The sequence below is a fragment of the Aquarana catesbeiana genome, linkage group LG01, assembly GCF_042186555.1.
Source record: "Aquarana catesbeiana isolate 2022-GZ linkage group LG01, ASM4218655v1, whole genome shotgun sequence".
Lineage (NCBI taxonomy): Eukaryota > Metazoa > Chordata > Amphibia > Anura > Ranidae > Aquarana > Aquarana catesbeiana.
The window spans coordinates 18,728,960-18,741,327 of record NC_133324.1 but is presented as its reverse complement, the minus strand read 5'-3'; the positions used below and the strand labels follow the sequence as shown (position 1 = coordinate 18,741,327).

Below are 12,368 nucleotides of genomic sequence, written 5' to 3'. Positions count from 1 at the left end.
ACTTCATTATGGTCCATCTGGACTGAAACCAGATGGACCCCTTTCTCTGGAGGATCTGCCGAGACAGACCCACCCAAGTAGTCGGTGGGACTCCCCTGAAGCGAGATTCCATGAGAGAGAACGAACCAAGCCAAAAGGCCTATGTCCTCCCCCTCCCAAGACTTTCAAGGTAGGCCCGAGGACCCACACCCTACTCATTCACACAGTGACAAACGTGTATACAACCAAACAAAAATAATACAAAAAAGTGACAAAGGAAGTGGGGAAGAAGGAAGTGGGAGAAGTGAAAAGTGGCCATTGTGCAATACAATGGCCGGCCCTTCGGCCAGGAATCAAAAATTCCTCTGGTCTTAGCCAAAAGGCTCGGCCCTAGAGGCAAGTGTGAAAAAAGCGTGTGTAGTGAAGTGACCAAGGTACCAAATCTCGAAGTGCCCCCTCTGAACACTTGTGCGAGCTATGGCACCCCTGGACTGCCACTCCAGGGGCACATTCACCACGGGCTTTTTGTCACAACCCTGACCAACAGCCCAAACTGATACAGCCCCCTTCCCCAAACAGAAAGGTAGAGAGTTCTGAAAGCTATGGGAGAGCCCTCTTCCACCTAATTATATTCAGGAAGAACCAACCCCCCCCAGCTACTAGAGGGGCCATCTTACGCTCCCAAAAAACTGGCGGGTCTAGGGACTGCACCAAGTCTAGGCCAAAAAGGTCAGGGACCCAACTCTTCAGCCGGACCCAGTGGTTCTCCATCAAAAGGCTTCCCTTTCGGCTATCTCTAACCGCTCCAGGTCACCTTTACACCAGCAGGTTTTGCATAGCCACCGACACCCCTAATACACCTCACTGTAGATCAGGAACAGAAGCAAGCGCCACCTCCTGGCAACTGTTAACAGATACTACACTTGATCTTAGCCAAAAGACCGAGAAGCAATTCGGTGATACCCCATATGATGAACGCCGCTAAAAGTCTGATATCTAAAAAGTGGAAAGAAATAGAAAGCCCCAAAGTAGGGGACTGGCTTAGTAAAGTGGAGGAGACATAGCGGTGAAGAAAATAGGGAGGTATTCATAAACAGATGGGAAAAGTGGAAGGTTTAAACTGACAAGGAGAGGCGATAAGCTCCTAGAGGTGGAAGTACCGGGTAAAATGGTGGGATAGGGGTAGCAGGTTTGAAAATGCAATGGTAAATCAATTTTGTATTATCCCGAATATGTAAGTTTTTTTTTTATCAAAAATCAACAAAGTGGTGCTGGCCTGTTGTATACTACTGTATGCAGAACATAAGCAGGTACAAACTCATATGGTTCTGCCCTATTGTACAAACTTATTGGACTTAAATGGTTCACTTCTTGCATGACCACATTGGATCTAAGGATAGGGGAGAACCCAAAGTCATGTACTTTAGATCTCTTACCAGACACCCACAATATGGACAAAAATTTCAAAACAAATTCTTCCATGAAACATTATTCACAGCCCACAAGTTGCTAGCAAGAAAACTGGATGCAGGCAACCATTCCCACACTTGAGTCTTTGATAACAACAGGAGGTGAACCTAACGCTCCCCTATATAAGGCTCATTTATGGTCCCACTAAATAGAATATAGGGCAGATGGCTGGCACTACCCGTCACATGTGTACGAGTTGTTTCCTCTTTCAAGACATTGGATGTCCCTGTTTGGTTGTTAGACCTGATAATCATGTAACAGGTAATGTCAAGACATCTGTTTAACGTAATTACCTCCTGAACCATCTTATTCACATGCCAATTGGCCTTTTGTTACTCATTGTATGGATTCATAAGATGTTTGTGTACATTGCATTTAACTCCCTTAAGTTTTTTTGACCGTAAAAGTCTTATGGGCAACTGAACTATCAGAATGTATGAAGCCCTAAGGCTCAGCTTCCATCGACGTTGTGTTTTAGGTGTACTACCATTAAACTCTTTGAGGTCAATTCACTAACGGCTACCGCATGCAGTAACAAGCCCACTTGAATTTGCATAAATTGAATGCAAAAAAAAAAAAAAAAAAAAAAAAAAAAAAAAAAAAAAAAAAAAAAAAAAACACATTCTAGTGGTAAGCCCAATTCACAAATGGAACAGGAAATTTAAAAAAAAAAAAACAACAATGCAATATTTAAATCACCAGCGTTTTGCTGGCAGTATCACATGCAGTATTTGCTGCTCCTCTGGAGGGTGGATTGGATTTACAGCAAAATATTAAGTGCAATTTGTTGCAGTTTAACCTCCTGAGAAGACATATTGACCCCCGTCCAGCAGACTCATGCTATACCTGGCATGACCAAGTTGATCGCCGATCTACATTTCCTAGGCAAGGCATCAATCCAACCAGGTCAATTTAGCATTTTTTTTTTTAATCATCAGCCATGTTAACAAGTGCCACAGCATGTGACTTATGACACTTTTCCAACCATAAAATCGCGGCCTGCAAACTGAAGTTATTCACATTATATGTTTACAAACTTTGGGGCAACATTTCAGCCTTTAATGCCAATGTTGGTGCTCAATGGGCCACTATTCTAGCCCATGACACCCACAGAAATGAGCATTATTCCTCCTAAGAAAACCTAGAGAAAGGGGCACTATTCCAACCCCAGGACACCAACTTGCACTTTGATGAAAGCATTAATAAAGCAAGGATGACTTTCTTTTTTTTTTTTTTTTTTTTTTTTGTATTAGACGCTGTTGGCAGGCTTAAAAACACATATTGCTATATATGTGGACTAAAAAAAGCTGTTTTCTAGAAAGGGTACATAGTGGGCAAGAGGGTTCACCTAGAATTATTAGTGTTAATATGTAGTAGGCACTCTCCTTTAGCCTTTGATGGATTATATACATGTAGAAGAAGCTATTGGGATCGGAGCAGACATCTTATTTCTATTGTATTGCAGGTCAGCAGCCAGACCTAAAACCTTGTAGCTCTCCAACTTGGCACTATATTCATTGGAGCATTTCAATTTTGTAGGGGTATAGCCATAGAGATACAATAACTTTGACGCAGTTGGACAGCTTAAAACATGTACAGTATTGTAATTATATATAATAATTTTTTTTTTTTTTTTGTAAAGTTTGCTTAAAAAAAAAAAAGAAAAAAAAAGAAGGAAGAAGGATGTATTAGTGGTGTGCAGAGGCTTCTTGCAGAATTTTTTGTAACGTGGTCACGGCCCTTTAGCACCTGATTATAGAACATGTAGTACTGGGATTTGAGCACAGGTGTACTGCATCTCACTTCTGAAGCATTTTTTTTACCATACAGACCCTGCTGAAATTTAGCAGCAGATCTGCAATGTGTGATTCCACAGGTGACTTAATGAGAACATTCCATCCAGCTGATGAGAGGAGACTCCTACAGGTGAGATGGATCTACACAACAACATTATACAGAGATCTTATCCTGTATAACATGAAGATCCTGATCTGATCATAGCATGCTTAGTGAGATAATACTAATCACCTGTACAAAACATGGGATAACTGGGAAAAAAAAAGTGTAGACCTATATGTTATGTATGAAAAAAAAAAAAAAAGGCAAAACTATCCACCCACCTAAAGCTGATTTACTTTTTGTATAGAAGCGAACAATTAAAGTACTACCTCCAAGGTGATCTTCTATTAGCAATTGAAAGAAGCCTCAACTCTAAGCCAATTGCTACTACAAGCAATGAATTTGAAGTGTTACTAAACCCCGGACTCTGCATTCACTATATCTGGTCTCCCACAGTACACAGAACATGAAATGCAATTATTTTAGTAAATATAAAATTGCTAATTATCTCATCAGCAGAATATAGCAGTCTTGTGAGTTTTCAGTGTTCAGACTTTATTTTATTATTATGGATTTAGGTCATAGAAAACACAATCCAACTATATAAAATTCATATTTAGTTTTTATGCGTGTCACATAATAGCCATGGTACACTTATTTACTTCAGTTTCATTTTATTTACATTTGACTTTCAAAACTTAAAAAAAAAAAAGCTGTTCCTAATACTGCAGTATGTACTTTATTGTGTAATACTTCACAAAGAGCTTGGAAGATACAAATCGGAGTGATGGAAGGAAAAAAAAATAGACAATGGATCCTGTACCTTTTTATGTATACTTTTTTTTTTATTTGGAGTATAGATTTAGGTTTGTCCCAAACATGTTTATCCAAAAAAAAAAAACCTCAGTATCAAAAGGATTTACTACAGAGATCATAAATCCATATTTGCTAGATCTTCTAGGGATGAAATTATAACTGGGGCACATGAGTTGAGGGCTCCTCCTTGGACCTGTAAGGCCCCTTTTTACACTCATACGACTTGTCCTGCAACGTGGAAATGCAAAGTAGCACAAGTTGTACCCCCATGATTTCCAATGAGTACCATTCATATCTGTGCGACTTCAAAAGTAGTCCATGTACTACTGTGTTCTGACTTTGATGCGAGCTACACAGGCTCTCCCTGAAATAACGGCAAAAATTGCAGTAGTATGAAAGAGGCCCAACACTGATGCGATTTGATCTATTGCTTTTTATGAGCACGGTGTTTGGGCTTACCTGCTTTATACATTTTATAAAAACTCAAAATCGGAAATAAACTATTAAACAAGGGAAGCACTTGACAGCGTCTTACTACCAATCTGAAGGGAGGATGGTTGTAAAGTTAGGTTTACACCTATACATTTTTTAGTGTATCCTGTGCTTCTGAAGATAATCAATTGAACATTCTTCCTATGGATCCTGTCCACATCTATGCTGTGTCCTGCTGTGCATTTTTGGAAGAGATACAGGTTGTTTCTCATGTACAAAAGGTGCATTTTTAGGTCTATAGACTTAAATGGAAGAGCATCAAAAACAAAAATGAATACATTTTGAGTAGGGCTTTGTGTTATGCATTTTTTAGGAGGAGGCCGGTTGTAAGAGAACACAAAAAAACCCTGAAAAACACAAACGGGTGTCAACCTCGCCATATACTGCATGTTCTTTTAACAGGTCTGTTCATTATATATAGAAAACAGTTATACTGAGGACCTCTACCAAGTGCTTTGAAAGCAGATGTGACACGCTATGCCAGTCTGGACTTCTCTCACCAATATACCCCGTCATTATATAGAGCAGTGGTCTCCAAACTACAGCCCCTTGTTTGCCTCTATCTGCCCCTTGGTGCATTGTTCATCTAACTGATACAAGACAGTATTCCCCTCAGTGATGGGGCACAATCGCTCCCACTGACAACGGGGGACCATTTCTCCAAATGACACCCGTTTGGGCATTTGTCCTCCCACTGATACCAACATCCAATCCCCCTAAAGTCTGAAGGACAGTAAACTGGCCCCTTGTTTAAAAAGTTCAGGAGACCCCTGATACAAAAGGAATAAAGATGGTCCAAGGCTCCATTCACACTGGTGCAATTTCAGATGCAACTTGATTCCTACAGAATCTCATCTTCTAGAGTGTAAGCTCTAAGGAGCAGGGTCCTCTGATCCCTCCTGTATTGATTTGTATTAAGTGTAATGTCCACTCATGTTGTAAAGCACTGTGCAAACTGTTGGCGCTATAAAAATCCTGCATGATAGTAATAACAATGGAAGAGAACATTGTTGCATGCATGGCAAGGTTCCTGTACTACTATAGTGCCATCCCTGCCTCAGACTATACAAAGTACTTCAAAAGTAGCATCAAAGTTGTCCTAACACATTGCACTGAAAGTCAGATCAATATCAGATCTCAGCAAAGTGAACCAAGAATGAATAAGAACCAAGGCTGAGCTGTGTAAATTGCTTCTCCAGACACAGAACTCAGGCTCCATTGACTAAATAGAGGTCTAAAAGTACTCCTCTATCCTAGCAAAACAAAAGTGAAATATCTCAGAAGGCTTTCTTTCCCTATCTTGTAGTATAACCAGGTTAATGTTCCATTGTAAATAAACTTCTATTAGAGAATTCCCTAACTATGCTGATATAAAAACACAGAATCAGTCTCTCTTTCCCTATCAATATTCTCAGTTTCTTTGCCGTTTGTTATAAAACACGTTCCCCCTCCCTCTCCCAAAGCACAAATGACTGTCTGCTCTGCCTTTCCAACCTTATGTAAGTTTCTCAGGCTCAACCCACTAATCACATGGTCTCCTCCAGCCAATGACAATCCTTTCTTTAGCCTGCCCCGCCCCCACTAATCACATGACCATCCTCCCAGCACTCTGGCTCATTATTTCCACCTGCTGACTTGACTCGTTAACTCTTTTCATGTTTTCTGTTCTTGTAAGGCACACACACACACCACTATCTAAAAAAAAAAAAAAAAAAAAAAATGGGGCCAACATTTTCATCCAAAAGAATTTTCGTATAGTGTGTACACAATTTTGGACAGCCGATTCCGAATTTTCGTATGAAAATTCCCTAAGGGGGCAAACGCCAAAAAATGTTTCTCATAATGGAAACAGAACAAACAATTTTCGTTTAATGTGTATGATTTCCGTACAAGAAAATTCAGAAAAGGATGACTGTGCATGATCAGAAACAACAACACAACAATAAAAAAAAAGCCTTTGTTGTACGAGAATATTTGTAAGAATTTTTGTACAAAATGTTATTTCATCGGTTCGAATTTGCTGTAAAACTTTTTTTTTTTTTTTTTCCCTTCCATCACTATTTGTTCCAAGCTCTTTGTATTGTGTAATACTTAATAAAGTACGAACTTCAGTATTAGGAGCAGCCTTTTTTTTTTTTTTTTTTAGTTTTGAAAGTCAAATGTGAATAAAATGGAACAGAAGTAAATAAGTGTACCTTGGCTATTATGTGACACACAGAAACTAAATATGAATTTTTTCTTATATACCGTATATACTCGAGTATAAGTCGAGTTTTTCAGCACATTTTTTTGTGCTGAAAGTGCCCCCCTCAGCTTATACTCGAGTCAAGCACTTTTCTGCAGCAAAAAATTTCATTTTCTGAGCCGAATTTGGGGCCCCGTATCTCAGGGCCACAAAGCTGGGGTTCCTAGCACCAAGTGGCCCTGAGATACGGGGCCCCAAAACCAGTTCGGAAAATGTCATTCTCTGCTGCAGAAAAGTGCTTGACATTTTCTGAACTGATTTTTGGGGCCCCGTATCTCGGGGCCACTTGGTGCTAGAAACCCCAGCTTTGGAAGTTTTATGGTGCTACTTCCACTGGGTTTGTACACCAAATTTGGGGTTTTTAGCACTAAGTAGCCCCGAGATACGGGGCCCCAAATTTGGTTAACTGTATCCATCTGCAGCAATTTCATTTCGGGACCCTTTGGGTTCAGAGACCCCAAATTTTGGCTGCAGCTAGGGCGCATCTAGGAACCCTTAACTACCGAGTTTGAAGTTCGGGGGACCTATGTCTGCAAATGGGCATTGTTGACCCTCTTTTCCACTTACAGTAGCTGTGCATTTCTCACCCTCGTCTTATGCTCGGGTCAATAAGTTTTTCCCATTTTTTTTTTTGTGGTAAATTAGGGCCTCGACTTATACTCGAGTATATACGCTAGTTGGATTGTGTTTTCTATGACCTAAATCCATAATAAAAAAAAAAAAACAAAAAAAAAAAGAAGAAGAGGCTGGACAGTGAAAAAACACACAAGACTGCTATATTCTGCTGATGAGAAGATATTTAGCAGTTTCATATTTACTAAAATTGCATTTCCATGTTCTGTGTACTGTGGGAGACCAGATATAGCGAATGCAGAGTCCTGGGTTTAACAACACTTTAAAGCCATTGTTCGTAGAAGCAAATGGTTTAGCAATTGAAAGAAGAAAAAAATAAAAAAAAATAAAAAAATAAAAATCGAATGTTCTACCAAATTTTTTTTTGTCTTCAGATTTACTACAACCATATATGAGGTCAAACCTCAAGACCCCATACACACTAGTAAGGCCCATACACACGATCGGACTTTGACAACAAACATGCAAATTAGCTGTTTTAAGGCAACATCCTACCGTGTGTGCGCTACATCGGACAAACTTTTTCGGTTTTCATCGGACAAATGTTTGCTGTGCAAACAGACAAACTTTCCGGCAACAAAAGTCCTATGGTGCAAAATCCTATTGTGTGTACACAAGTCCATAGGATTTTAGTGCAAAGTACAAACATGCATGCTCAGAACCAATGCAAAAGATCAGACAACAATACAGAAGTTGACCAAAGGGTGGCGGTAAAGAGCTGAAAAACCACGTGATTTGGTGAAAGTTGGCTGAAAAAGTCCTGCCGTGTGTATGCTTAATTGGTTTACGGCCGACGCCCTTTGTACAAAAATCAACGGTAATGTTTGTACAAAGTCCTATCGTGTGTATGGGCCTTTAGATTGTCTGCAGATTTTTGTCTTCAGATTTACCAAAACCATGTAGAGCAAGGACCTGCCTTGGTCACATACAAATCAAATTGAAAATCCTAAGGTTTGACCTCATATTATATGGTTTTGGTAAATCTGAAGGCAAAAAAAAAAAAAAAAACACTACATTTTAAGCTGGATACACACTATACAATTAATTTTCTGTAGATTTTTTTTTTTTTTTTCCTTCAGATTTACCAAAACCATATAATATGAGGTCAAACCTTCAGAGTTCCAATTTGTATGCAATCAGGCAGGCCCCTGCACTACATGGTTTTAGTAAATCTGAAGACAAAAATCAGCAGAAAATCTGATGGTGTGTATGGGGCTTAAGATTTTCAATTTGTTTGCAATCAGGCAGGCCCTCGCTGTACATGGTTTTGGTAAATCTAAATCAGTGTTTCTTAACTCAAGGCGTCCCAACAGGTCAAGTGTTTTCAGGCTTCCCGTTATTTTTCACAGGTGATTTGATCAGTTTCATTGCCTTTAGACCCCTTTCATACTGTGCCGTCAGCGGTAAAGCGGAGCTATTCGACCACTAGCGGCCAAAAAGAGGTTAAATCCAACCGCAGTTTTACCGGCGGCATCGCAGAGCTGCCTCATTGTTTTCAATGGGGAGGAGCGGTGAGTTCACCGCTCCAAAGAAGCTGCTGGCAGGACTTTTTCTGACGCCCTGCCAGAGCACCGCTCCAGTGTGAAAGCCAATGGCGCAGCTGTTTTAGGGTGATTTGCAGGCGCTGTTTTTAATGCTATATCGCCTGCAAAACGCTCCACTGTTTACCCTTTGAGGACCAAGGGACGTATTTGTCCCATGTTTTTAAATTGCCTGAATGAACGAGTGACTTGTATAGCGCTACCTATGCGAACTGAAATCGTCTCAGGGCGCTTTTTGCTGCCGATGTCCATCTGCAGTATAGCGCAGTCGTTTGCCCCATGGGGTCCTGAGACGCTTGTATCATCTGATTAAGAACTTAAAACATTTTTTTTTTTTTTTTTTTTTTTTTTGAGTCAAAATATTAGTTCTGATCAACAAATGGATCTAGCTTTTTGCCAGTTATTTCACTAAATGGCTTAGTTACAGCAACCGAACTGTACGAACTTAAACTGTACGAAAATAAAAATTGCTTCTTTTTTTTCCCCATAAAAAGTAACCTAAATAGTCAGATGTTATTGGATAATAATTCCTCCCCCAAAAATGGCACAAGTGTGGAAATGGTTTTATTTATTGTTCAAATACATTCTTAAAGAGAAAAAAATATAATTATTTTTATATTGATGACGGTAATCTTATGGTCCTCAAAGGGTTAAGGGGACTTAGTAATTACCACGGCTGTTTCATCTGAGGGAAATCCTAAAAAAATACAGGACCTGTTGGGGCGCCTTGAGGACTGGGAGTTGAGAAACACTGATCTAAATGGATAACAATAAAAAGTTGTATAGTATGTATCCAGCTTAATTGACTTCAAAAAAACTATGCCTAAGGCCGGTCCTATTTATAAATGAAATAGACAGAATTCTTAATGAGGAAAGTCGCACTTTATTTGCTTATATCTGACCCCTCTGAACATGGGCCGGATGTGTGATATCAGAGAACCATGGTCATCACACCAGATCAGGAAGCTGAGACAGAAGCAAAATGGTGGAAGTCAACGTCAAGGGCCTCGAGTTGCCACCTCATATCCCTTTAAACCCGAACATATAATAATTACACAGGATCTGAGGCCAATTTGATGCGGATAAGTGGGAGTTTAATTACCACCTTAACCAGTTGCCGATATATGTCGGCACAAATGGCAGCGGTTGGCAAATGGGCGTACCTGTACGTCCCCTTCAAGGCTCGATTCACATCTATGCATGTTGCTTTTGAGCGTTTCTTCAGTGCTTTTTGCGGTTGCTTAGCAACTAGCTATATATATATAGTGTAAAAAAAAAAAAAAATGAATAACAAAAATGCAAAAAATGCAAAATCGCGGCAAACACGGTAAAAATGTGGTACTTGCGTTTTGGATGCGGGTCCATTGAATTCCATGACATGCAAAACGCTGCATTTTGCATGAAAAAAAGTCCCCGAACCTTTCCAAAAACGCAGAGGCACAAAAATGCATTGATGTGAACATGTTTCATAGGAACCCATGTTAAAAAATTTCCATGCATTTCTGCAAAATGCATAAAAAAAAAAAAAAAACTTATTAGTGTGAATCGAGCCTTAGAGCCGGAGATAGCAAGCACTGGACCGGCAGATTCAATGTCGCTAAATACAGTGCCCCCAAACCGCCCCCCCCCCCCCCCACACACACACACACACACACACACACACACACACAAAAGACGCTGCTTGCAGGACTTTTTCTAACTTCCTGCCCCCCCACTCCCCCGAGTGAAAGCACTCATTGCAATGAATTGGAGGCAGTTTACAGGTGCCAATTCTAGCGCTAAAACACCTGAAAACTTCCTCAGTGTGAAAGGGGTCCAACCGTTAAAAAGCTGATCAGCCTCTGCCAGTGGTAAAGGGTTTGTCTCATCCACGTAAACTGATACATTCTGCTGGAGAGCTTAAGCGTAAGAAGAACAATAGACTTGTTGGCTGGAATACCAGGTGAAAACAGAAGAAAGCCTAAAAAAAAAAAAAAAAAAAATTATATACTACAGCCATCACATGGCAATTGGTATAATAAGTGTTTGCTTTTGGGCTTAATGCCACTCCCTTGCCAGCCGCTCCAACGTACATTTAGACCCCTTTCACACTGAAGGCGGTTTTCAGGCGTCTTAGCGCTAGAAATAGAGCCTGTAAAGTGCCCCTCATTCTCTACAATGAGTTCTTCCACACCGGGGCAGAGCGCTCGAGGGACATTAGAAAAAGTCCTGCAAGCGGCATCTTTGGGGCGGTTTGGGAGCGCTGTATTTGCAATGAATGGGGCCTTCTTCGGGGTTAAAAGGGCCCCACTAGCGGACAAAAAAGGAGCAAAAGCAGACCTAGTGTGAAAGGGGTCTTACTTCTGGGGCTGCAGGGTACGTGATTTTGCACTTTCCAGGTCTGCGACCTGCTCCTGCCGATCGTTCCCGAGAGAGGCAGAACGGTGGGTCTGCCTATGAAAACAAGGCAGATCGCCATTCTGTCAGTAGGGAAGACAGGAACACGGATCTCTGTCTTCTCACAGTAAAAGCACCTCCCCCCATAGTTAAGTAAGCACTCCCTAGGAACACATTTAACCCCCTTGATTGCCCCTAATGTTAACCCCTTCCCTGCCAGAGTCATTAGTACAGTGACAGTGCATATTCTTAGCACCGATCACTGAATTAGTTGTCAATGGTCCCCAAAAAGTGTCAGTTTGGTGTCCGATTTGTCCACCGCAATGTCGCAGTCCCCAGTCAAGTTGGGATTTTTTAAAAGCAAAAATATGTAGCACAATATTTATTGGCCTAAATTTAAGAAATGTGATTTAATTTTTTTTTTTTTTTTTTGGATAGGTAAAGTTTTTTTTTGTTTTTTTAAATTGTAGGTCTGTTTTTGTTTATAGCCCAAAAAAAAAAAAAAAAATCCCAGAGGTGATCAAATACCACCAAAAGAAAGCTCTATTTGTGGGAGGAAAAAAAAGGACATCAATTTTGTAAAATATCCCATAGTTTGTAAACGCTATAACTTTTGCTATAACTTTTGCGCAAACCAATCAATACACGCTTTTTTTTTTTAAGCAAAAATATGTAGCAGAATATATTGGCCTAAATTGAAGAAATGTGATTTTTTTTTTTTTTTTTTTTTTTTTGGATAAAGTTTTTTCTTTTGTTTTTTTCTTCTTTTTTTTAAATTGTGGGTCTGTTTTTGTTTATAGCCCAAAAAATAAAAAATAAAACCCAGAGGTGATCAAATACCACCAAAAGAAAGCTCTATTGGGGGGGACATCAAATTTGTTTGGGTACAACGTCGCACAACCGCGCAATTGTCAGTTAAAGTGACGCAGTGCCGTATCCCAAAAAATGGCCTGGTCATGAAGGGGGTAAAACCTTCC

The 12,368-nt window shown here is 40.1% G+C and overlaps 1 pseudogene; it reads right to left on the bottom strand.

Moving 5' to 3' along the window:
• Positions 1-844: 844 nt before the first annotated feature.
• Positions 845-932, bottom strand: LOC141124474 (U2 spliceosomal RNA; annotated as a pseudogene).
• Positions 933-12,368: the final 11,436 nt, after the last annotated feature.